Below are 27,232 nucleotides of genomic sequence, written 5' to 3' on the forward strand. Positions count from 1 at the left end.
CCGGTTAGTGCATGGAGGCTACAAGACATAGCCAATCTCTTGGAAAACCAAATTCCAATGTGCTCTTGCCTAGATTTGTCTTGGGTGTGTGTCCAAACATTAAAAGAAACTTTTCTTAGTGCAATATTCATCCGATGATTTTGTATAGCTATGATGCTCCAAATGCAATGAAACTTAGTACCTAAAATGTGCAGAGTAGCAGCCCCGTATAGTCAACAGTCATTTAACATTAAAAGAAAATTTTCTTAGTGCAATATTCATCCAATGATTTTGTATAGCTACGATGCTCCAAATGCAATGAAACTTACTACCTAAAATGTGCAGAGTAGTAGCCCCATATAGTCAAAAGTCGTTTTTGACACTCGGATGAAATCGTGCGTAAGATAAACAGCCTATTTTGGGTAGGTCTGTTTTAGTCTTCGGAGGACTCTATAGCTTCCTTAGGATGTGCTCTATCTATCCGTCTGGTCAAAAGCTCCATGTACAGGTTTTCCTACACATATAGGGGTGCTACGTAGTTGGAAGGCAAAGTTCCAATCTTGGGGCACTCAATTACACTTAAGATCATCATGTCATCTAAAGAGAGTTGGGAAAAATAAAAAGATAATCAGGTCATTGACAATAGGTTAAGATCTCACTATAGTTAGCATGCTCATCTTTAGAATCAAGTACGTACCCTTAGTGGAATTTTCCTACATTCTTCTTACCATTGAAGCTTGGTAATGTCTCCACTTAAAGATCTTTATGGATAAGATTTCTTGATTTCACTCAGAATGGCTGACTAGTCTCCTAGTACATGCAATTGAAAGTATCCTTGAAGAAATGGGTCATCAAATGCAAATAATAAGGGAGAACCTTAAGAGAGAAAATGTCAACAAACAAAAGGGTTATATTGATTTGCATAGACCTCCTAGACTTTTTAAGCTAGGAGATAGAAGGAATTTTATCATAGCCAAACCAAAGAGGAGTTTGCTCAAACTAGGAAAGTACAAGGGTTGTATGTAATTACAAGATAAATATATGAATAGATTAGTTAAGACTAAAATTCTCTCAAGGGTGGACTTTTTCAAAAAAGAAGAAATATGAGATTAAGAATAAATTTAATTAATGGTATCCATCAAGTGAAGTCTCTAAGAAACAAAGACTTGAGACAAGGATAAATATTTTAACAGTGAATATATAATAAATTTTTCATAAAGATATACAACCAAAATAGAAATTTATTATTTCTTTCATAACTCAATAAGGTGATCCATCACATAACCACAAAAGCAATCATTACAAGCAGGCATGTATGAGGAACTCGTAGTATTCTAATGCATAGTATGGGGATAAATCAACAAGTAATCATAACACCCACTCCATTGGCATGAGTGGATCTATCAAAAGAATCTCCAAGAGGCAAGTCAAAATTGGGATAAAGGAATATCTTTTGTTGAGAAAGAAATTGTGCAAGCAAGAAGACGTGCTCAGAGAATCCACAAAACATTGACATATTCCTGCAGTAATACCGAGAGCCCAAATGCATAGTTTTGATAACCATAGCCAAGAAAATATTATTGCAAAAGTGATATCAACCCCGGAGTGTCACTCTTGTTATGCCTTGATACACCCACCATTTAGTCTATGCTACACAGAAGCTCCCAAAGAAAGAGCAAGCGCTCACATCGCCCACAAAGTTCCTCCTTAGAGACTCACTTGCTGAAGATGAGGAACGTCCACTAATAAGACCAGATCTTGCTAGAAATCCATTGTTAGAACCTCGACACACCCTACGGAAACTCACTTCTCGGCAGATTATCATATTTTTTTGTAATTATTCATTTATTGAGAAAACTCGATATTTCACCTTGTAAATATTGGGGCTTACAGAAGTTTCCAGATTGTATCCCAATTTTGATAGTTCGATTGAGTAGATGGTTGATTTGGGACTTTAGGGTTTGAGAATTGTAAGGTATTTATACCACTTTTTGACCTTAATGAAAAACCTTTTGTCATTTTGAAAAGAAGAAGTTTTGAAGTCTGTGAATGAGCGTACTATGTACGAGAGAGTGTGTGAACTTCATCTTGACGCTACGTGTGCACCGATGGTCGGAATCGAGTGCAAAGAAGTGCAGAGTGTTGCCCCCGACGAGAGCTACATGTTGATACCTACATTGCCCGCGTACGGTCTGGTTTTGCGAGCTCCTTCTACGAGCTTCATCTGGTGATTTAATGAGCATACGTTGTCCGATTTTGCATTGCAACATATCCATGCGTTCACATTGAGTAGAGCTACACATTAGGCACTTTAGATTTTGGAAACGAAGACTTGCAAATTTCAACCAAATATCCTACGTGATTTTGCATCGGGTGTTTTGGGTTGGGATTTTGGTTCATAGACCTTAGGGAGAGTGACCTATTGGTGTTAGTAGGGTCTCCTAAAAGTTCTGTGGTGTTTCGAGATTGTTTGATGGGTGTTCGGCTCTAGAAAGCGTTGTAGGAAGTTTCCTCTTATGCACTCTTGAAGGCTGTGACTTAGACATTGGGTAGAGACCTCTGTAGGAATTAGTTAGGAGTCGGTCGAGTGTAGGTTGACACCTTATACTTGCTTCCACACGCATGCGGGTCGAGCTTCGTCCTTAGCTGAAAAATCTTGTTAGGTGAGTTCTCGCTGTGCTGACGTCCGTCGCGGCGTATCCGTCCAATATTGGCGCCGCTGCCGGGGAGGAAAACCTTAGGTAGGTGACCTAGACTAGTCCTTGAGGATAGGGATTTTTGGCTTGCCAAGCGTCTCGTTTTACATTTAGATAGGATAAGAGGGTGGAGGACTCTCTAGGTCTTAGAGGGAGTCTAGGAAGCGTGTGTCTGGCCTAGATCCTTTGACTTAGGTAGATTTAGGTAGACTAAGATATTTTTAGGTATTAGTTGAATTCTTGAGTAGGAGATGGAGTGGTAGAAGCGGTGAGAGGAGAGCTTGAGAGTCCGGAGAGGCCAAAAAGAAACCACAACACCATTATCACCATTTCGCATGATGAGTAGGAGTATAGTAAGTAGGACATCATGATTCAGGATCTAGAGCACTTCATGCATGTATACTTGCTTGGTAAATTCATCACAAGTTTGTAAAAGACGCAAAAAGATGCAAAAGTGTGTTTGAAAGCCGAAGTGAAGTCCAAAAGTTACTGTGAGTGTTTCTGATAGAGCTACAGAGTATCAGGAGCATTTCTATCTGAAAAAAAATTTTAATTTCAAACCAGGAGACATCCTACGCGTAGGATGTCTACAGGCTAATCTGGTGGGAATTTAGGGATTTTGAGTTGACCAGCATTAGGCAAAATTTGGACTCACAAAGGGGCCCTTTAAGGAGTTTGACTTTACCTCTCTCTACCAAAACGAGCACATGGATAAATTTTTGCAAACAAACTCCAAAGTTAGCGAAGGTTTGACAGTTAAAATGTCCTCTTCAAGCTCTATCTAGTGATATATAGCACGCCATGAGATTCCTCATATTTTAAAAGATTCTTTTTTGATTCACCTATGATGTGACAACTCTATCGGAATCTAAGTGAAATAAAAAAAAAACTTCTAAAATATGAGGAATCTCATGGCGTGCTATATATCAGTAGATAGAGCTTGAAGAGGACATTCTAACTGTCAAACCTCCGCCAACTTTGGAGTTTGTTTGCAAAAAATTATCTATGCGCCCATTTTGGTAGAGAGAGGTAAAGTCAAACTCCTTAAAGGGCCCTTTTGTGAGTCCAAATTTTGCCTACTGTGTGTTCAGAAGGTGGGGTTTACCCTATTTTCAACTGGAAAGTGGAAATTTGACCATATCTTGAGAGGATAAGGCCAAATAGATTGAAATTGCCAGACATCCTACCCAAATTGTGCCAAAGCATTATTTTAAGACCAAAACCATATGATGGCTATATGAGCATGATTTGCATGATATATTGAGTGACTGAGAGGGGTTTCATCTCATTTGGGTGAGAAAATTTGGATTCAAAGCGGACTTTAGCACTTTCAAATTTGGGTTGAAAGCGGACTTTAGCACTTTTGACTGAAAAAGGCAAGAACAGCTAAAATTGGGGACTTTTGAAATCCAAACCAAAATCTAAGCATACCACTGGGTTGCTGACATCAAGGGGAAGTTGTGGGTCAAGTCTGGGGTCAAACAGGCAAAAAAGACATCCTACGCGTAGGATGTCTTCTGTGTGATTTTACACTCCAAACCTAATTTTGAGCATACCAAAGTGATCAGCAACTCAAGGGGAGCCAGTGTTTTGAATTTGAAGCCATTCTGATGAAAAAGACTTCCTACGCGTAGGATGTCTAAAGCAAGAAATTAAAGGCAGACACTGACAGTGGGCATAGCAAGGTGTTGTATAGCCTAAGACAAGCCCCCTAGTCAATTTTGGTCCAAATTGGAGTTGATTAGACTGATCAAGATCAACTGATCAAGATCAACAACAGGCTGTCCGAACAGACTTCTAATCCATTGACCAGCTTATAGGTGTCCTATAAAGACCTCAAAGGAGTTGATCCATCGATATGCCAACATACAATTCCTTTGAAATCAGATGCAAAACCTAGCAAACAACGTCCTTATACATATAATGATACATTTGCTAAACGAATCAAAGAATAAATTGATAAGCCGATGAAAGCTGAATTCATCTATGAAATTGAACATACAGATTGGGTGTCACCCATTGTGGTAGTTCCCAAAAAGAACGAAAAACTGCAAGTGTGTGTAAACCTCAAAAAGGTAAATGCAGCCACCATAAGGGATAATTATCCCTCGCCCATCACAGAACATGTCCTTGAGCGGGTAGCCGGAAAACGGGCTTATTCCTTTCTGGACAGGTTTTCAGGATACAACCAACTGGCAATTGCAAGGGAGGATCAACACAAAACAGCGTTTGCCACAGAATGGAGAATTTATGCGTATCGAGTTATGCCGTTTGGCTTAACTAATGCCCCAACTACCTTCCAAACGGTTTTGATGCACGCTTTCAAAGAATACCTGAGAATATTCTTAGAAATATACATGGATGATCTTTGTGTACACTCTCTACTATGAGAGGAACATATTGACCATTTGCAAAAGGTCTTTGAAAAATGCGTAACATATCGAATCTGTCTTAACCCGGAAAAGTGTATCTTTATGGTTAAGCAAGGCCACATCTTAGGACACATTGTCTCAAGAAATGGCATAACCACTGACCTAGACAAAGTCAAAGTCATAGGAGACCTACCTAGGCCTACTAATGCAAAACAAGTACAATCCTTGATGGGACACTGCGGATATTATCGAAGATTCATATACATATATGCAGTCATTGCACAACCTCTGTATCGTTTGCTAGTCAATTTTGATTGGACCGAGGCGTGTGAAACTTCATTCCAAAAGCTGAAGGAAAATCTTATATCAGCACCTGTACTTAAAGCACCAGATTGGGAAAAGATATTCCATGTTCACATTGATGCTTCTGCATACGCAATCGGGAGTATTCTGGCTCAACCTGGAGACGGAACAATGGATTTTCCAGTTTGTTATGCAAGCCGACAGTTAAACAGTGCGGAAAAGAACTACACAACTATCGAACGAGAAGGGTTAGGAATGATTATGCTGTAAAGATATTTCGTCATTATTTGCTCGCAAACAAATTTGTGTTCTTCACAGATTATCAAGCTCTTTTGTATCTGGTAAATAAACCATGCAATATAGGGAGAATTGTACGCTGGTTTATTATATTGCTAGAGTTTGATTTCATAGTGGTGGTCAAAAAGGGTAAAACCCATCTACGAGCGGATCATCTTTCGAGGATACACGATGGGGAAGCTCCTCAAGGAGTAGACGATGACATACCAGATGCTTATCTTTTCAAATTTGAAATGATACCCAAATGGTCTCAGGAAATTGTTAGCATTCTTTCCTTTGGAAGTACGTTTGATAATATTGTATACAGATCCAAACAACAAAAAATTCGACAAACAAAAAACTTCCAGTTGATAGCAATATCATCTAGGATCGGACCAAATCTTATGATTATGTATAAATCCGGAAGAATTCGAATGCTACCTTGAAGAAGCACATGTCTAGGATTGTGCATTTCATTGTTCAATAGTGAAAACACACCAGAGACTGAAACAGTTAGGGGTTTATTGGCCAACTATGTATGCAAACACCCATTCTTATGTTACCAATTGTACTATATGTAGTGCCAAACGACCAGTGGATCACGCGACATTGTTTCAGGTAAACATTGCACTTGCATGGAGTTAATATATCATTGATTTCCTAACCACCAGGACGTTTCCTTAGAACATCACAAAAGCACGGAAAAGGGCTATAGAGATGGAAGCTCACGACTTTCAGCTAATTGGGAACCAACTCTATAAGCGAGGAAAGGACAATCAACTTAGAATCTGTGCAAGTGAAAGTGAATACCTGCTGATTCCAGAACATGCACATACCGGAATAAGTGGAGGCCATTTTTTGGGCGATAAGACGACAAAAATTGTCTTAACCGCAGGAATATGGTGGCCTACATTACATATGGATGCTGAAGAGTTTGTAAAGCGTTGTAATGCATGTCAACGCACCAAGGTGCTGATAAAGAGAGATGAGATGCCACTACGGCCAATGATGGGAGCAAGAGCATTTTCAAAATGGGGCATTGATTTTGTGGGACCTATCTCACCCCCTGCATATCGCACCCATACCCAATATATCATTGTGGCTAAGGACTACCTCACAAAATGGGTGGAAGCCAAGGCAACGCAAAAAGCAGATGCACGGACCACTGCACAATTTTTATATGAGAATGTTTTTGTATGATACGATTTACCAATAGAAATTGTCAGTGATCGTGGGACACATTTTCTTAATGAAGTCATTGAATATCTGCTACAGGAATTCATGGTCATACATAAGAAATCTGCTCCATACCATCCATAGGCCAATGGACAAGCTGAGGCCACAAATAAAACACTATGCACGGTTCTCACTAAAATAGTGTACATATTGGGATCAGTAGCTACACTCAACACTATGGGCATAAAGGGTAGCTTATAAAACATCGATAGGAACAACACCGTACAACATGGTGTTTGGCCTAAATGCTATAATACCCATAGAGTTTTTAATTCCAGCTCTACGAGTAACGAAACGCTTAGAATGGACAGGGCATGAGCTCTCTTCAAGAATAGATGATCTTGAAAAGCTAGATGAACTCCGCTTGAGAGCTGTAGCTTCAATCTATGCTAAAAAGAGAAGACAAAAAGAGTTTTTTGACAAGCATGTGCGCACTAAAGAGTTCAAAACAGGTGATTATGTACTTGTTTATACTTTGAAGCAACATGCCAAGAAACTTAAAAAGCGAGGGATGGGACCCTTTGTGATTAGTGATCTATCACAAAGTGGAGCTGTCAAGCTTGCTACATTAGCAGGTGAAGAAATGCCGAACTGGATTAGTGGATGTCGACTGAAGAAATATCATTTACCACTCACACAGGATATGCTTCAACAAATACATCAAGGAAAACAATGAATGAAGAAAAAACAGAGAGTACGAGAAGAATCTCAAGCAGAAGCAAAAGAACGCATTGCAAAATGAAGACTTCTGCAACAACAACAACAAAGTGGAGCACCATTGCGAATCAATGCCATTCGACTAACGAAGTTGGATGAAGACACAGTGGAGCCAATAATCGCAGTCAAACTGGGTAGCAATCAAGTTGAATCGACGGCATTGCTTGATTCTGGAGCTCAAGCAAATTTGATCTCTTACGGATTATACCAACAGCTCAAATCCACAGGTCAACTTCATCCTACTCCTCAAGTGCTAGAAAGTAGTACATCACACTCCTTGAAAACATTGGGCTGGACTATATTGCATGTACAAGTACATCAATCTATTTACCCACACAAATTTTATGTAGTCGAGGATGAAAGCACACAACACCCAATGATGTTGGGACAACCTTGGCAAAAAGAGTACAATGTGCAGATAGATTGGATTGCAAATGCAGTCAAAATTCAGAATGCACAAGAACAACAGGTAATAGCCTTTGCTCAGCAATACCGGAATAATCAGCTGCAAGCAATGCAATCACTGGAAAAAGGGCCAAAAGCAAGAATGCCACCAAAGAACAACATGATACCCAAGACCAACAGACAGGTAAAATCAAACCATGCTAACCACATACATACGAAGTCACCGACCGCAGTGCAAAGATCTAGGTTACCAAAACAAGGGAAACAAGTATGGATGTGGAAGGATAGAAATGACATGGTAGACAAACAACAATGCAACGAAAGAATTCAACCGAAGCAGATAGTTCAACCAAAAACCAAGGACATAAAACAAATATGGATCCCAAAGAAAATGCTCAGTAATAACCCAATTGTTACTCGCAGTTGGATACCGAAACAAAAGCAAAAGGAACTCCCTTCAGTACAATTAACAACGGAAGGCAAACAGATGCATTTGAAAAAAAACAACCGCCTTATGTGGATACCAATCCGCAACAAAACAGTGACAACAAAGGAAGTAGCAAAACACCTACAAAAATAGGCAAAAACAAGCTACAAATGGAAAGCAAAAGAAATACGATCCACAGCCATTCCGGCCAAGCCAATCCTCTCCACAGACACAACTACTGCTATATCAATAGTAGTGGCAAAGCGATTGCCTTTTGCAAAAAAGACAATTAAGCAGAGAGCAGTAGAGTTACAGCTGTTACTTGCAAAGAAAACAAGAAACCTCGACGGTGAATGCCAATAAGCATCTTGCTTATTCCCTTCTCTTGCACAACATTAATTTTTTCATGCATTGATCGAGTATGCATAAATTAGGGCCACATTAATCGGCCAAGCATTAGCACAAATTTTTCAACCCATGCACGGCACATACTCCGAGGCGATACCTTGTTGTCCGGGAGCACTCTGGCTAGGAGGGGGGAAGGCATTCTCAAATGCAGAACCAATAACAAAAAGAGCAAAAAAAGGACATGATTTTCGACCAGTTTAAGGGTTGTTATTTGATTGAAATTTTTTGGACTAACCCAAGTACATATGCCCTTATACAGCATGTATCTATAGGTATATGGGGCCAAACGCGTGTATATAAGTAGAAATAGCCATTTTTCAGGAAAAATATTGGTAAAACGGAGAAATCCGACCATAAACATTGCATGTGAGTGTATATAATGTTTTGTGGTGATGTTTGTGATTTATTATGATTTTTGGAGATTTTTTGGGTTTGATTTACTATTTTCCTTTTAATTTTGCTAATTTTCAGCAGAAAAACTTCAAAAATACAAAAAGCAGGTGAAAAACGTTTGTAATGAAAAACAAAAAATATGGGGATGATCAGTGACTATAGGACAACGTATGGTACAGTGGGGGTGCAATTATGAGACTGGAGCGGAAAGCGTGTTTTGGCCAGATTTTAACCGAAATGCCAAATTTCTGGTAAACAGGGCAAATGGAGTCCAAATCAAGAAATTTTTGAGCCTAAACTGCATCCCTCAAGAAGATGGGAGCACATATCAAATTTCATGAAAAGTGGTTCGGGGACCCCCATTATAAGAATTTTCACTTCATTTTTAGCTCATTTTCACTATTGACCTTTTGGAGAGAGCTTCTGCCACCTAAAGTGAACGGACCTTTGAGCAGCTTCTACGACGTGCACGACTACCCGACGGGCTTCAGACATGAGAGGTAGGCTCACCACCTTGAGCTTTTCGCGCATGTTTGTCGTTTTGTCGCGAAAACTAGCGTAGGGTTCACACACAAAGCGGGCGGTAGAGACCTACAACTAGAGGCGGCCACCTAACGGCTAACCCAAAAGCAACGAGAATTCATCGGCAGCCTACCCTAGCATAAGAGACCAGTCTTGGATGTCCAAAGGCAGTAGAAAACCATCGGGAAAAACCCTAATTCCTAGAATCCCGCAAAAGACCACCAAATGGGAAATCGGCGATAAGGCGCCCAAATCTACCAAAATTCATGGGTAGGAGCATCTCAACATGCTCGACAAGTCTATGTGGCCCACATGACCAAAAAGTGACCCGAAGCGGCACTAAACTTCAGAAACGGCATCAGACACACAAAGCGTCAAATAGCTGTCGCGGCCAAACTGCATGCCTGTTTGCCACCAAACTTCACGAGCCGCTTTCCTAGACCATCAACAACCAAGTCCCATGGTGGTAGACCACCACAAATCATTGAAGATATGTAAACGCAACTACGGGTGCTTCTAAAGCGACAAATTTCCAAATGAGCTCTGGTGAAGCCAAAGTCGACAAAAACCATACGGCAAGGATCCCGAAGGGATCGGGAAGCTATGGAGACCAACATCAAGAAATTTCATTGCTCGCCAAAAAGCGCTCCAAAAATCAAAAAACGGCTCGGAGGCTCTGAAGTCCACACAGGGAGTTACTTTCTATCCATTTGACTTTTTTGTTGAAATTAGGCTTAAAAGGGACTCAGGGGGACCAAGGGTAGGCACTAGTGGCACTTTCCATTAAAAAATCATCAAGAGACATCCTACGCATAGGATGTCTCAAGGGCATTTCTGGGCACAGATCCCAACATTTTTCATCACACACATTTTATGAATGACCTTTACAAGCTAGCCACCAATTTTCATCACATTTGGACCAAAATTGACCTCATATGCATGAAAAAACGCAAAGTTAGGGCTTAGGGGCAATAATGGACCATATACCTACCAAATCTTGTCCAAATCACATGAAACTGGCACAACACATTCACAAGCACATCACCAATCCATCTGTGTACTCACTTGCAAAATTTGGTGAAGTTGATATCCTACGCGTAGGATGTCTATTTGACATTTTTGGCCTACAAAGGATGTTGTCCATTCCAGATCCAATCACATCATCATCAAGAGCTCATATACCAATTTTGAAGCCATTCTTATCATTTTTGACCCCCAACACCTTCAAGATACACTTTTTTGAGCCCAAAAACACTCCACAGGCTCTTACAAGCATCAATCTTGTCCAAATCAAAATCCAAGAGCATAGCCATGTTCCATAGGCCAAGGACTACCCACAGAACAAATCCCATGCCATTTTGATGAAATAGACATCCTGCGCGTAGCATGTCTCCAGCATAATTTAGACCTTCTGTGCAAAGAGTGACATCATGGGAGCCAATACCATGGTGCAATGAGCCCATATATCAATTTTCAACCCATTTGGACATCACTTGCTACCTGTTATGGACTTTCTACCCAATTTGTGACCTAAAGCCTGAATCAGCCCAAAAAAATACATGGATCCAAGAAGATCTGCGAGTCCAACGACCTAAAGATCTACCAAGGAGTGTTCAAAGACACTGAAGGGAATGTGATTGAGCTACCAATGCTACCGCGGGAACTCAATGAGTTTGTAAGAAGCAAGATGTCTGAGTACTTGGAGAAGATTGATCTCCACAACTATTTTGAAGCAGTGCCGGTGGGGGTTGACATAAAGAGAGTCTGGGAATTTGTGACAACAATAAAAGAAGATGGAGTGGCCAGAGTAACCGATCTGCAAGGTAGGCCAGAAACAGAAATAGTCATCACCGAGCAAGTTGTAGCAGATGCACTAGACCTCTCTAACAAGGGGGATATTGTAACTAAAAGAATAGATGATGTCAAGGTGTACACTGAGAAGAAAGGTAACTACACTTTTGAAGATATTGCCAATCCAAAAGTGGCAATCATGAGTCAGTTGTACAACCAATACTTCCATATGTGTATGAAGCGGCCACAAAAGTACAGAACGCCGCTAGCAATTGCCATGACATTCACTTGGGCAATGATGAAGAGCACTCCAAGGCTAATCAATTATGCAGCATATATACATGACAACCTAGTGAAGATGGGTAACAAGAAGCCCACATATATTGTGCCAGGAGAACTAATCACTAAGGTGATTTATGGAGCATTGCACGCAAAAGGAAGATGGCATGACCCTCCATCACAAAACGACTGGCTGAGGCTCAAAGAAGACAAAGAAGACGAGCCACAAAAAGCACCAAGGGTTGCCACAAGCTTGAAAAGACGGCTAGAGCCTATTCAAAAAGAGCAGCCAGAGAAAAAGAAGGGAAAGAAAGAATTTGTCCAAGTGCCGGAAAAAGAGACAAAGTCACAAAAAGCGGCAAGACTAGAGCGGCTGATGGAGAGCTTAAGAGCAGAAAGGGCCCTTAAAGGCGATTTGAGTGAACTCTGGAAGCCATCTCTGGAAGCAATGCCGGGATCATCCCGAAGGGTGCAAAGGGATAGATTTGAAGATTACATTAAAAATTTTAAGATTCTTGATGCCGCATCAAAAAATATTCCACATGTACCTTTTACGGAGGAGGAAGTGGAGTAAGTACGACAGAAACTGCTAGACGAGCAGGAGAGCCACGAGAGAGAAAGGAAGACAAAGGCAGACCGAGATTTAAAGAAAAAGCCTACATCTCTACCGGGCAGCCTTGAGTCCAGCCCTCCACCCTCACCACCTCCTCACAGGCCTCCACAAGAAGATAAAGAGATGGAAGACGACCACGAAGTCCAGGAAGAGTCCAAGAAAGAACAAATCCAGGAGAGGGAAGAGGTTAAACCCAAGAGTGAGGAGCCAAAGCCACATGAAACATACAACACATTTCTGGACTTGCTAGCGGCAGGATACACAAAAGAAGAGGCAGCCACAGTCGCATTCGACTTGGCAAGCACAGGGCCTAAGGAACAAATGCAAAGCATCAGGTTAGTAGAACTAAAGGATATGGCCACAGATACAGTGGACCTGCACCCGCCCTCCAATGACTGGGATGTGGTGATGACAATGCTAACCGGGTTAAGAGGGTAGTCCATGGCCTCAGAAAGTGAAATGGCAGCTCTCAAGGCCACCGAAGTGAAGATAAAGCTGGAAGTAGACTCTTTACAAGGACAAAGTCAAAGGCAGAAAGAGAGAGAAGTGGAGCTATAGGCCAATCTAGCAAGGGCATTGCAAAGATGCCAAGAAATGGAAAAAGAAAAGCAGGCAGCAGCCCAAAGGATGCAAGAAGCCGAAGAGGAGTGCAAACAACTCAGCAGATCATTGATAGATGCAGAGAAGGAAAGGGACAACCTGACCCTACAGCTGGCTGAGGAGTCCAAAGAAGTGGAAGCAATGAGAAACGCCAAAGAAAAGGCGGAGTTAGACCAAGAAGCTAGCCAGGATGAGGTCCTTGAGCTCAAGGACCAGCTCAAAGTAAAAGATCAAACCATCTAGAGGCTGTGAGCTGCGTCTCCTGCTAGAGTCAGAGCTACTAGCTCGACTCACATCACTATTGAAAGCCAAATTTATGAAGAACAGATGAAAGAACTTCAGAAAGAGCTGAATTTAGAGAAGAAGCAACGATTGATGATGGCAGAAGGGTCCGTTGTGATGCAGACACGAATGGAAGAAGAACAAAGAGCCATGCAAGAGGAATTAGAAAGTATCAAAAGAAAGCTCGAGGGGGCAGAGAAGATAAATGCCGAGATGAACGACCTCCTCGTAAACATGGGAGAAGAAGCTAACACAGAAAAATAGAAACTTCTAAAACAGATTGAAGAGCTGAGAGGACAGCAAGCCGGAGAGCAAGAAGGCACGGGGCCAGCAGCTACTGAGGGCATAGATTTAGAAGATGTGGCAGATCCTGTGGACACACCGATGCAAGAGGATCTCCTAGTAGAATCCTCTCAAGAGCCACAAGATCTGACACAGGAAGAGGAAGAAAAGCTGCATAAAGCAATAGAGGTGGAGATCAGAGAGACAACAAAGGAAGCCTTGGAGTGGGAGCAGAGGGTTTTCAAGTCCATGACCATCCAGAAGATTGACGCCAGCAACCTCAGGCGCGAATGGCTACAGCCCTCCCTCCCATATCCATTGCTAAAATATGAAGCTTCCACCATCAACAATAGGATTGAAGAAGAGCTGACAGTGCCGCTCTACACAACAGATATCTCTCAACCAGAAGGAAGCAAGTTAATAGTTGACTCTCAGCCAAAGTGGAGAAAAGCGTGGCTCACAAAGTACCCACAGTACCTAATCCACTTGGTAGAGGTGCCCAAAAACATCAGAGACAACCTCAGCTTTTGTCCTCTACCAAGGATCAGGACGTGGAAGGCCCAGGAGATATTACAAAGGAGCCAACCCACTTGGCCGAATTATCCTAAGCTACTGGGCTTGAAGGCAGGTAATAAGTGTCCAATACATAGTGAAAACCCTAACGAGCGCCATCAAATTGTTCACTGGCTCACCTGACCTTACGTGCATCATGATGAAGAAAATCTGCAAAACTCTTTTAGCAGTATTTGAGACATTCAAGCCAGGCCAGGTGACAGACAATATCTTCTTCTTCCAAGATACTTACAGATGTGCCTATGATCTGTCTGGTCAGCTTTCCAAGGAGGTGATACATGTGTTGTATCAAAGGATAATGTTTCTGCCATCCTATCACCTCCAGGCCTTTGAAGAAGTGTTCTACACTGACTTCTTCACCATAAACACTGATATTTTTGGCCCAACAATGATGAATCTACATGCAAGATATGAATCGGTGCTCAAGATGCGTGAAACCATAAGATGAAGAAGCAGCTCAATAGCCATGGCGGGGACGACATGAGCAAGGAGGGGGGGAGTGTTAGAACCTGGACACACCCTACAGAAACTCACTTCTCGGCAGATTATCATTTTTTTTTGTAATTATTCATTTATTGAGAAAACTCGATATTTCACCTTGTAAATATTGGGGCTTACAGAAGTTTCCAGATTGTATCCCAGTTTTGATAGTTAGATTGAGTAGATGGTTGATTTGAAACTTTAGGGTTTGAGAATTGTAAGGTATTTATACCACATTTTGACCTTAATGAAAAACCTTTTGTCATTTTGAATAGAAGAAGTTTTGAAGTCTGTGAGTGAGCGTACTGTGTACGAGAGAGAGTGTGAACTTCATCTTGACGCTACGTGTGCACCGATGGTCGGAATCGAGTGCAGAGAAGTGCAGCGTGTTGCCCTCGAGGAGAGCTACGCGCTGATACCTACATTGCACGCGTACGGTCTGGTTATGCGAGCTCCTTCTACTAGATTCATCTGCTGAGTTGGTGAGCATACGTTGTCCGATTTTGCATTGCAGCATATCCACGCGTTCACATGAGTAGAGCTACACATTAAGCACTATAGATTTCGGAAATGAATACCTGCAAATTTCGGCTAGACATCCTACATGATTTTGCACCGGGTGTTTTGGGTTGGGATTTTTGTTTATAGACCTTAGGGAGAGTGACCTATTGGTGTTAGTAGGGTCTCCTACAAGTTTTGTGGTGTTTCAAGATTGTTTGATGGGTGTTTGGCTCTAGAAAGTGTTGTAGGATGTTTCCTCTTATGCACTCTTGAAGGCTGTGACTTAGACATTGGGTAGAGACCTCTGTAGGAATTAGTTAGGAGTCGGTCGAGTGTAGGTTGACACCTTATACTTTCTTCCACGCGCCTGCGGGTCGACCTTCTTCCTTAGCTGACAAATCTTGTTAGGTGAGTTCTCGCTGTGCTGATGTCCGTCGCGGCGTATCCGTCCAACATCCATGAAGGATTTAATAGCAATGATCAAGGATACTCCCTAAAGGATTAAAAGAGCTTTCATGAAGAGTCAAGTGACCTTTGGATAGGTGTAATCACTAGGTGCTATGCATAAATAATAAGCTTTGTAATCATTTTTTGAAGTTGAATAGTCAAGTATGTGTGTCTACATTCTAATCTCTTGTGCATTGGTTTAACCCTGAACTAATCTCTCTCTCTCTCTCTCTCTCTCTCTCTCTCTCTCTCTCTCTCTCTCTCTCTCTCTAATCATTATGATCGCATAGTGAATGCCAAATTACACTACCCACCATAACCCATCTAGTGGTATCATAGCCTTTTATGATGATTAGCACTTCCAAATCTCTCTAATTCGATCCTAAGCATAATCCCCAATGCTAGACCAAGTGAATTATCTCCTTGCTCATCTTGGTTGATTCAATTTCTTTGTATTTTCATGTAGGATAGCACTAATCTAGTTGCTAATTACTCTTGTCTTGGGCATGTTTGTGGCTTAATGCCTAGAGCCACTACCCTTACATGAGTAGTTATAATAGAATTTGTGCTTAATAACCAATAATATTTCTCCACACACTCTTAGATTGTCTCAATTGAGCACCATCCGTTTGATTCTTGGCTAATTTTTTGAGTAACTAGAGGTAATTAACATATTTTGTGCATCATTTTTATGATTATTGTTTCTCTCATCGAAATCCTTTTTCAATTGTGTGTGCGTGTACCTTGATTTACTATTGTCTTAGCTCTACAATGAGCCCTTAATTCATAAAAACCAAGAGGATTAAGCCCTTCTAATCCATTCCCAAGTTACGTGTGTATTCACTTTTGCACCATTGCAAAGACGAGGTTACATGAGGGTCACATACGCTATTTTTGGGGGTCTCCATGAGCAAAGGGCATGACCCTAGTGGTCACGGTAATTGTCTAAAGACATTTTATCATGGGGTTTGGTGTTCAAGTCTAATTGGGTTATTTTGGTAATCTTGCATCATGGGCAGTTGCATCTCTGAAATCTAATCCTCCCTATAAAAATAGTCGGCGGGTCCAAACATAATGATCAACTGGCATGCTCAATTTTATGTTTTTGACCGCTCACAAGCCTCTTCACCCGTTCAGCTACCTCATCACCTTTTATTTTTGGCCAACTAGTGACTTTTGGGTCCACTAGCGGGCAATCCTGCACTTGTCTTGACACACCAACAACACAAGGGCTTATATAAGGGCTTCTTCCCACCTCTTCCGGAGCCTAGTACTCCAAAGCACCCACCTCGCCTGAGCAAGCTTTGCCAAATTTCAAACCCCCTTACCAAGGGGAAATTCTTGCTATGAGTAAAAGAGCAGCATAAGCTAAGCATCAAAGCACATCTTCAAAGCATCATCAAGCTTCAAAGAGAATTCAAAGCCTCCCGAGCATTTAAAGAAATATTCTATGCTTCAAAGTTCTTTTTTTCTTGTGAAGAGGTGATCCATAAAATTGGAGAGTGACTTCACAAAAAATTTGTAAAACCCTTTGAGGTTAAGTGTAAACAAGGAGTACATCTTCAAAGCATCATCAAGCTTCAAAGAGCATTCAAAGCCTCCTCATCGAGCATTCAAAGGGATTTTCTGTGCTTCAAAGTTCTTTTTGGTGCTCCATAAAATTGGAGAGTGACTTCACAAAAACATTGTAAAACCCTTTGAGGTTGAGTGTGCACAAGAACTAGACACTGCTCTTATCAAAGAGTAAGACCTTCCTCCACATCATGAAAGGATGCACCATGGGAAAAGATCATCTAAGCAAGTTCATTGGCATGAGATTTCACACTTGGCAGGTGAAACTTAAAGGATACCTCATAAAAAAGGGGTTATGGAGTTTGGTGAAGCCCATGACTGATAGAGAGATCATTCAAACTAGAGGTAGAACATCACGATTCTAGAGCAACAAGCACCTGGTATCATTCTCACAAAGCTTCATGATAATTATGTACATTATTTAGATGAATCCACTAATACTCTTAGTGCATGTAAAACACTAGAGAGGCTATTTGGAGTAAAAGGAACACTCAAAGATCTCACTAAGAATGCTCCAAGAAGAGATCTTTGAGTACTAAGGACCTCTCTAGTCTAATTAATAGACTTAAAACCATTTGCAAAAAATTGGTGTACATACAGTCGCTAGTTGAAGAAGAAGACCAAGTAGCTATGCTGTTTAAGTCCCTCCTAGGGAGTATGAACAAATTGTAGCAATGCTTAAGGAAAAAGAATCAATACCCTCACTTAAAGTGTCATCAATTCCCTATAAGAAAAAGAAAAGAAGATCAACAAAGGCAACAAAGAATCAAATTCAAATGGAGCGTATGCTGTAAAAATGCACACATTGTGGCAGAAACAACCACCTTTCCAAAGATTGGTATGAAGTAAACCCTTGTAAAACTTGTGGTCAAAAGAACCATTCTGCTAGATATTGCAAGCTCAACAAAAAACAAGTGAAGTTTTTCAACAAGAACAACACCAGAAGAAACTACAAAGAGTGGTACAAAGAATGATGAAAAACAAAAACCAACCTTGCTACTGTTAACAATTTTAGTGATGAAGATACCAACAATCAAGTTGGAATAGTCTATGATAATATATTGTGAAGCACTATCATTTGTACTTTCCTCATTTGTGTTGTGGGGAAGGATTTGTGAATCCCACCTTGTGACTAGGGGATAGTTTGTGTTCCATACCCTACTACTGTGTTCAAGGGGAGGTTTGTGACCTCGTATGCCTACCCCGTGTGTGTTTTGGAGGGAGGAGTGTGTGTGAGTACCCATGTACATGTGATGTCTCGAGAGTCATGCCTATAGCCAACTAGAAGGGTCAAGGGTCAAGAGGCATATTGCCCTTTCATGAAGAGTTGAGTGACCTTTGGATAGGTGTAAGAACTAGGTACTATGCCTATATAATAAGCTTTGTAATAATTTTTTGAATTTGAATAATGAAATGTGTGTATGCCTATATTCTAATCTCTTGTGTATTGCTTTATCCTTTAACTAATCTCTCTCTCTCTCTCTCTCTCTCTCTCTCTCTCTCTCTCTCTCTCTCTCTCTCTCAACCAACCCACAACATCAGAAACCATGATCATGGCATACTTGGTATCGTTGCAAGGGACCGAAACAAACAAGGGGAAGATTTACGAGCACTTGCAATGGACAATGGCACACTAAAGGTACTTGTGGTTGAGAATGAGAATCTCAAGAGGACACTTGAGATGCAAACAATACGTTTGATGCAACTTGAAGAGGACATCAAGGAATGTAAATGCTCTCTTGTGGAATTGAATGCTTTGAAGGAGCACATGAGCAAAGGAGAGCATGACCATGCATTGAAAGACGAGAAATTTGAAATCATGAGCCGGGATGTATGTGACATGAAAAATGTATTCACAAACAAGTCTTGGACTGATGTATGTGGTAACAATGTGGTTTCTAACTCCTCACTCATGCAAGATATGGTTCAAACAAAGAATGTTGGGGATGTGGACGTGGAGGAGTTGAAGGAACGGGAGCGACATTCCAAGAACATTGTTATTCATGGTATTCCCAAAGAGAAGTTAGAGACACCTCCTTCCCTTGCCATTGTTATCAAAGATTTCTTCAAAACCCACTTTGGCATGTCCAGACCTCGGAGTTATGGTCTATGGAGCACATAGAGTGGGGAAGCAAGGAGATCCTCATTCAGGAAAATGGCCAATTGTATGCATCTTGCCGAATGAGACCATACAAAAGATCATCTTTGATAATAGTTGGATCTATTTGAGAGATACAATTTTTTTTTTATGTGAAGATTGCACTATTAAGCAAAAATATGCGTCACAAGGCATATGATGAAAAGAATAAGAAAAACAAGGAGATCTCTCATGAAGAAAATGTGCACAAGGAGGAGGCAAGTCCCTCGAGCAAATAGGGATACGTGACCTATGAGATCGAGTTACAACTAAAAATATACTTTTGGAATTGTAATGGATACCCATGGAATGCGGGGTTTGGCATTGATGAACTAATAAGCAAAGCCAATGTTGTACTTCTTTTTGAAACTTGGGAGCATGATACACAAAGGATTAATGGCTTGGAGGATTACAATGTACATTGATTGATGTGGTCAAAGAATCTCAAGCAATGAAGAGGGCAAGGAGGGGTATCAATTGTGAAAGATGACAAGTAAAAACGTTATGTATGGCTAAAAATTATGACACCAAAAAGAGTACCATTATTGTAGCCGGTTGCTACATTCCTCATCATCATGATTCCCCCTTTTATGCTTGCATGAACAGAGATCAACCATTTTTTGATTTAGAAGAGTACATTGCTTATTTCAAAGGTGAAGGTGATGTTATTGTATTTGGGGATATGAATGTTTGCACAAAAACATTGCAACAACATGATACTCAACAATTTGATATGCCATACATTTCAAGGGAGTTGGAGGAAGTTCATTGTATGATTGTACTTCAATGGATGAGAAAGGATCACTATGGAAACTAACTTTTACACATGTGGAATAGCACGGGTATGCTCATTGCCAATGGTGTATCTATGTCGAGTGGAACCAATGTATTACATGTAGGAAACATAATGGGGACATTGTGATTGACTACTTTCTACTCTTCCCATTATGTATCACATAAAGAGTTTTATGTTTGGCCAATGGACCTCGGAATACGAACATCGAACCTTATGTATTGACCTTTCATGTGGAGAAGCAACTAAGCATGATAATCTCAGCCAAAGGAAAGAGAAATTATTACTATGTATGTATTTCAAACGGGAACCAAAATGTACATGGAAATGGTTGAGCAAAAGTTATGGATGACAAAGCTTCAATATGATGCACCATTGGAAACTAAATGGGAAGCTTTCAAGAAAATTATTTGTTCTTGTGCCAAAGAATGCTTTGCCATAAAGAGTCTCCATGGTATCATCAACAAAGATAGATCATGCAAAAGGTGGTTTGATAAAGAATGTCAAGATGCTCAAAAGTCCTTTTGATAAATCTTGATGCAGCTATGGACAAAGACAACTATCAGAGTCATTTGCATATATACAAGGAATTGATTCAAAAGAAGAGAAGAAGATGGGAAGTAAAGTGACAACTTTTTCAAGTCCAAGAAAAGGCACATGCATGTGGAAGATTTTGGAGAAACTTGAGGGACAAGCGGGTTGGAAATTTTGGTAACTTGAGTCTTGTGGATATGTGCACACATTGTAGGAAATTATATGAGCAAGAAAATTCTGAAAAAATACCATTTTATGGTTCACTCCCATGTATGCCATCTCTTTTTACTATTGAGGATTATGCGATGGGCTTGAAAAGTTGGCCACTCGCAAAGCGGGAGATCTTCAAGGTATCAAGCCGTAGATGATCAAATAGACAAGAGACTTTACCCATGAGTGGATATGTGATATGTTCAACCTTGCACTTCAACATGGTATTCCTTATGACTCGAGTACTAATTGGGTTACGCCTTTGTATAAAGGAGAGAATGTAAATAATGTAAACAATTACCAGACTATAATGATTGGGTCTCTTATGGAAAAGTTGTTTGGGTACATAATGGAGATGAAATTGAGTGATTGGGCTAAAGAGAATGACAAGCATACAAAAGGACAAGTGGATTTTTGTCGATGCCATAGCACCATTGATCATCTTGTCACTCTTTGTGTTCTCATGGAGGAAAGGCAATTGAAAGGCAAGCAATTGTATTGTTGTTTTGTGGACTTTAAGAAAGCCTTTCATATGATTCCATGTAACAATTTGTGAAGAAGGATGGAAGAGCCAAGTGCGTTTATGCTTGCGGTTTCTCGAATCTATGAGAATGTGATTTGTCAATTGCGCATGGAAGGAGAAATTTCAAAAAAAATTGTACGCACTATTGGGGTTAAACAAGGATGCCCGTTGTCACCGACTATCTTTGGTCTATGCATCAAAAAATTGTAACAAATTGTACTTGACTTTATGAAAGAAGAAGGCATTGAAGAGGTCACTATTTGCAATGCGATAATTGTGCTTTTGTTGTATGTGGATGATGTAGTGCTTCTAGCACACACTTTAGAAGATGTACAAAAGCTTATGGTTGTCCTTGAGAACTTTTGCTTGCATAATGGGTTGATTGTGAATGAATCCAAAAAAAAGGTTATGCTTGTGAAAACCAACCATAAGGAGAAGCCATGCATTGTATACAACAATGAGACACTTGAAGTTGTTGAGAGATTTAAGTATCTTGGCCTTGAGGTTCTATCCAATCACAAGTGGCATGAATGTGTTATGCGTCATTTGGAAGCGAGAAAGAGATCATATTATGCATTTGAGAACATGTGTAATGCGGGAAGCATCAAGTGTTGGGTTCTCAAGATGTATCTTTTTGATGCATTAGTGACCCCGGTTCTTCTTTATGGAGTTGAAGTATGGGGTGGGAGCATCTCAAAGTCTACTTGGAAAGAGTTTGAGAATGTCCAAAAGCGTTTTCTTACAAACTTTCTCCAAGTTAAGACACAAACACCATATATGCTCCTACTTCTTGAGTCGTCGTGATCTCTTCCAATTGAGGTTATGGGAATGGAAAGGGTTGTGGAGTACATGATAAAGATGCATCAAAACCCCTCACATCAACTTCCTACAATTGCATGGGAAGCAAGCAAAAAAGTTCAAAAGATGCCTAAAAGCAAGATCTTGAGCACGGGATGGATGCAAGACATAAAGAAGTGGTTTGGGATATGGGACATGATGCTTCAATTTACTCCCAAGTGAATGAATCTTTTCTACAACGCCAATGTATTACGGCTTGGGAGAAATCCTGTGGGTCACACTTCATACATTACACCACCCATATTGCCCCCAACTACAAAACCACGTTCTTCAGTGAAAGAGAAAACCGAACTCACACTTACATGCTTGAGCCTATCCCCTTGTTGGCGATACACACTAGCACAGCCATTTGGCTTAGCTCCCATTTCCTTCAATGCAAGACAGGGCGTTGGGGAAATGGAGAAGAGTCAAATCCACTATGCACACTATGCTCATTGCAAATCCAAGAGTCTGATTACCACACACTACTAGAGTGCTCAGCTTTTGGTCACGTTTGAACTTGCTTCTCTCACATTTTTAGCCACGACTTAGACCTACACGCTTTCCTCTCCCAACCACACTGTGGTCTCTCCATTGCGACTCTTATCACCATAATTTTGGAGCATCAAGAGTCACTCATCAGCCATACACATACTAGATCACATGTAACTTTGGTCACATAGGTCATATTTGACCTCCGAGGAAGATAATAAAATCTCTCTCTCTCTCTCTCTCTCTCTCTCTCTCTCTCTCTCTCTCTCTCTCTCTCTCTCTCTCATCATTATGATCACATATTGGATGCCACATTATGCTACCGATCATAACCCATCACACCGGAGGCTCACTCAAGGGAAGAAAATAGGATTACATTGTGAAAATGTAGGCTATTTATTTAAAATTAGATTTTTTATCTCAAAAAATTTTGAATAAAAAGAAAAGGGAACAGATAACTTGTATAAGAAGCTTAGATAAGAGATAAGAAAGTAGGTCACATGTATAAATAGCTTAGATATTGATAAGAAAATAGGTAACTTGTATGAGGAGACTTAAAAAAGAGAAAAGAAATGGAAACTTGTATAAGAAGTTTTGGTAAGAAGATAAGTGATAAGGAAAAAGGATAAGTGAAAAGCACTTATAAAAAATCTCTTACCAAAAAGTGTATAAAAGAAGGGATTTCCTTCGCATTTTACACCTTACCTTCTCATTTTTAGACCTTCCTTTCTCATTTTTCACAAGGTAAGCTAAAGTGCAAGCTTACAGAGAAATCTTGAGTAATCCATAGACACACTCATACACACATACCTCCTCTCTGAGCTTGTAGAAATCATAGCCAAAACTTCTTCTGTGAAAGCCATATTCAAGCTTCTTACACACACATGCTACCTCTCTTATCTCTTAGGCCTCAAAATTGCCATAGCTTGAACTCCTCCTTCTTATTCCATTCTTGCATACCAAGTTCTTCATGGACAACCTAAGTTGTGGATGGAAATTTCATTGAGCTCCTTGAACAATCTTCCAAGGAAAAAGAAGTATCTACCCTGCACATACTAAAGGTAGCAATGTCCTTTTCATCTTTCTACTATTTCACACACTTAATTTGATTTACCTAATTTCATAAGAAAAAAAATTATTCCTTTAAACTTTATGAGTTTTTTTCCATTCTTATCTAACGAAATCCATGATGTACTTTCAAGTTTATTTAGATTACAAGGCTAATATGGCCTAGACAGAGTAGAAAGCACTCTCTTTATCCATAGGTGTCTGGAAGTCATACTTATCAAAGTATTACTCATGATGAATGGTGAAATAATAATGATAATTACTCCCTAATCTCCTTGCATAACCTCCTATTAGTCATTTTTTTATATGTATGAGTTACTTTTTGTTTGCTTGTTTTAGTTTACTTACTTAAATTACTTAATGGAGATAGTTTGCATAAACTAGAGGCAATTAAGCATTGGATTTTTTTAATGCTAGGCTTTGAACTAACTTTTTATTTTACAAGAGACATATTATTATTATATCTACTATTTCTAAAAAAGTATAACTTTTCAAATGAATTCTCGTTCCTCTAACTCTCTCAAGAAATGCTCACAAACCTTTCTTGATTATAGATTCAAGTTAACAAAGGAAGGAAATTTTCCTCTCTACAACGTATGCCTACAAGATTAGGGAAAGATTTATGCCTTGAGCTAGAGTCCAAGAATATGAAATTGAGATTTGAAGTTAACTTATTCTAATTAAATGTTTCGTTTTTTTGAAAGTGAATTCCCATTGCACATAAGGTTATACTCCCTCTCTTGTCCTTTGGAAAAACCCCAAATCCTTCATCCCCTCCTTCCTTCATGGTTTGATAATTGAAAGCACTTCAATTCCATGAGCATTTTACACAACATTAGTATGATCACTCATAAGAAATTTGCATTCTACTCCTGCACCATCATGCATTGAAGTTTCATGGTATACTCTTATACAATCATTCAATGGAAGTTTCATAATTACTATCCTAAGATTACAAGTTATTACACTTGTAGGAACTATGGGATTGTAACTCAATGAATCTAATCTTAATTTCAATTAGGATCAGATCTTTACCAAGAAGATTTTATGTGGATAGCCCTAGAACAACATAGAAGTTCCAAGTGTGAATTTTGTCTTGAATATTTGGAAAAAGGCCGACGCTAGTGTTTACCTGTGGAACACAATAGGGGATGGTCCTTTCTAGTTAGGACTGATAATCGTTGGTTTACTTGGAGCGTGGGTTCATTCAATGCCCTGTATTGGGATTGGATTGGAACGAGTCCCAATCGGGTGAGAGTACCTGTGGATGTGTCTGAAAATCGGCCTAGTCCGTCGAGTAGGCCTAATTCCGACAAGAAACGAGGAAGAGAAATGGATCCAAGAATGGATTAAATAAGGGAGAAATATGTGAATAATTAAGAAGCTATTCTAATTGTTTGGTAAAAAGGAACCTTAGAAAGGCTAGGAACCTAAATGGGGTATCCTGCATATCCACATTAGCCGAACAATTGTTCTGATTCTCAAATTTTCTAAAAGGAATGTAAAGTATATTAAATTTTTTAAAGGCTTTTCCAAACTAGATAAAGGAAATATAAGAATTGGAAATTGTGTAAGGTTTCCATCTCCACACATGGAAAAGGAGACAAGATACCCAAGTCCTGCGATGAGGATAGGGATATGCATAAAGAGGTATATGGGCTGCTTAAAAAATAACTAGATAACTTTAATAATACTAAAGGAAAGAGGAATCAAAATATTCTAAAATGAAAAAAGGTGGGAATGACCTGAAAAATGTATACTTGCGAGGATATGCAACAATTTTCATGGTGCTTTCAAATGCTTGAAATGTATTCTCGGGTGGATGTGATTGAAATCTTGTTATCCTAGCATTGTCATACTACTTGGGAAATGTGCATTTGGGTGATAGCATGTTTGGGTGGTACCACTTTTTGCACCTTTTGGTGTTATCACCAACAACACCTAGTTGGAGGGAAATTCAACATTTTTCAAATTTGGAAAAAAAGAGAGAGGGAAATTCTCAATTTTCATGCAATATAATCTATGTACTATAATCTAGATGCATGCAAGCCATTATGGGGTGAAATGGGTCCCCTTTTTTTGAACGTACAGTCATCATGGCCTTTGTCCTCTTTCTCCTTTTCACTCATGCAACTAGCTTGTCATTCGAAATCTCGCCCGCACCTATGTGCTTGCTTTGCTCCCATAGCTCATGATCCACCCATTGCATGCTGCAGCCGTTGCGCTCTTCCCCTCATTGCACCCATCGCACTATGCCATATTCCTCATCGCAGCACCCTATGTGGAGATGACTCCCAAGAAGACCACTCCCTCTAGGAAGCGCAAAAACCCGACTCAGAGCACGAAGCTGGTACATCAGGCGCCCCCTGCAACAAACACCACAGCACAACAAACCCCCGCAATAGCCACCACACAGCAGACCCTCCCCAACACATGTGACACAGTAGATGCCTTCAACAATCACTACATAGCAGTCCCCTGCAAACCAACACGACGTTGCAGACCCTAGAAACAAACACGACCACCAAACCTTCCCTCTCTAAATGCATGTTGTCAATTGAAAAATATGCTCGGAAAGGTGAGTTCTACATTGCCTCATGTCTATGCACCTCATGGCAATGCATGGCCAGAAATCCTTTTTTTCAGCATTGGTTGCAAATAATTTTTCTCCATGACTTTTCTTGCAGCATCGATGGAGTATCCGATACTTTTCAAAATTTTCTATTCGGCATTGCAGTTGCATGAGGAATATGGACTGAGCATGGAGGGTAAGCTGTCCAAGGATTTAACAAACAAGGACCTGCCACGTGAACAATGATCAATAGTGTTCAAGGTGCCAGAGAACAAGAAGACTAATATCTTCCTCCACCAGGCACATGACCACCTTTATGATGCATGCACGCTTCTATATCAGAAGGTCTACCAGGCTGCCCCCTCCAATGGCGAGCTCATGAGGAGGTTTGTGAGGGGGTTTGCATATGAATACTACGATGGTGCCAAAGTAGACCCTGACAGCCATAAGATTGCATGGGATTTGGTTGGGGATCAACTATTAGAGAATGTCAAAAGCCAGAAAGGGGGGCTCAATCGGAAAATACAGAAGTTCATGTCCGATTACGGCGTGAAGGAAGCCCCCACATTTGAAGGACTGATAGAGAATGATGTGGACAACTGTCTTGCAACGTGTAGACACCCTCTACAACACATGTGGACAACCTATCGGCCCCTCTACACAACATGGGTGGATAATCTTGCCGATGACCTTGAGCAGCAGGCAGTGAAGGCAGAAGAGAAGGTGAAGTCTGCAAAGACAGTCCTAACTGCAAAGCGGGACTTATGGTTGCACAATGAAGGTACCTCCTCAGCTTCTGCACCCATCACTGCAGAGGTGGAGAGCCTCATAGAGGAGGTAAAGAAGCTGAAAGCCTCTCCAACAGAACACGTAGCTACGATTGGCAAAACGAGGCTGAAATTGGAGCCCTTA

This window comes from Adiantum capillus-veneris, chromosome 18 (assembly GCF_014529385.1).
Source record: "Adiantum capillus-veneris isolate H3 chromosome 18, ASM1452938v2, whole genome shotgun sequence".
NCBI lineage: Eukaryota > Viridiplantae > Streptophyta > Polypodiopsida > Polypodiales > Pteridaceae > Adiantum > Adiantum capillus-veneris.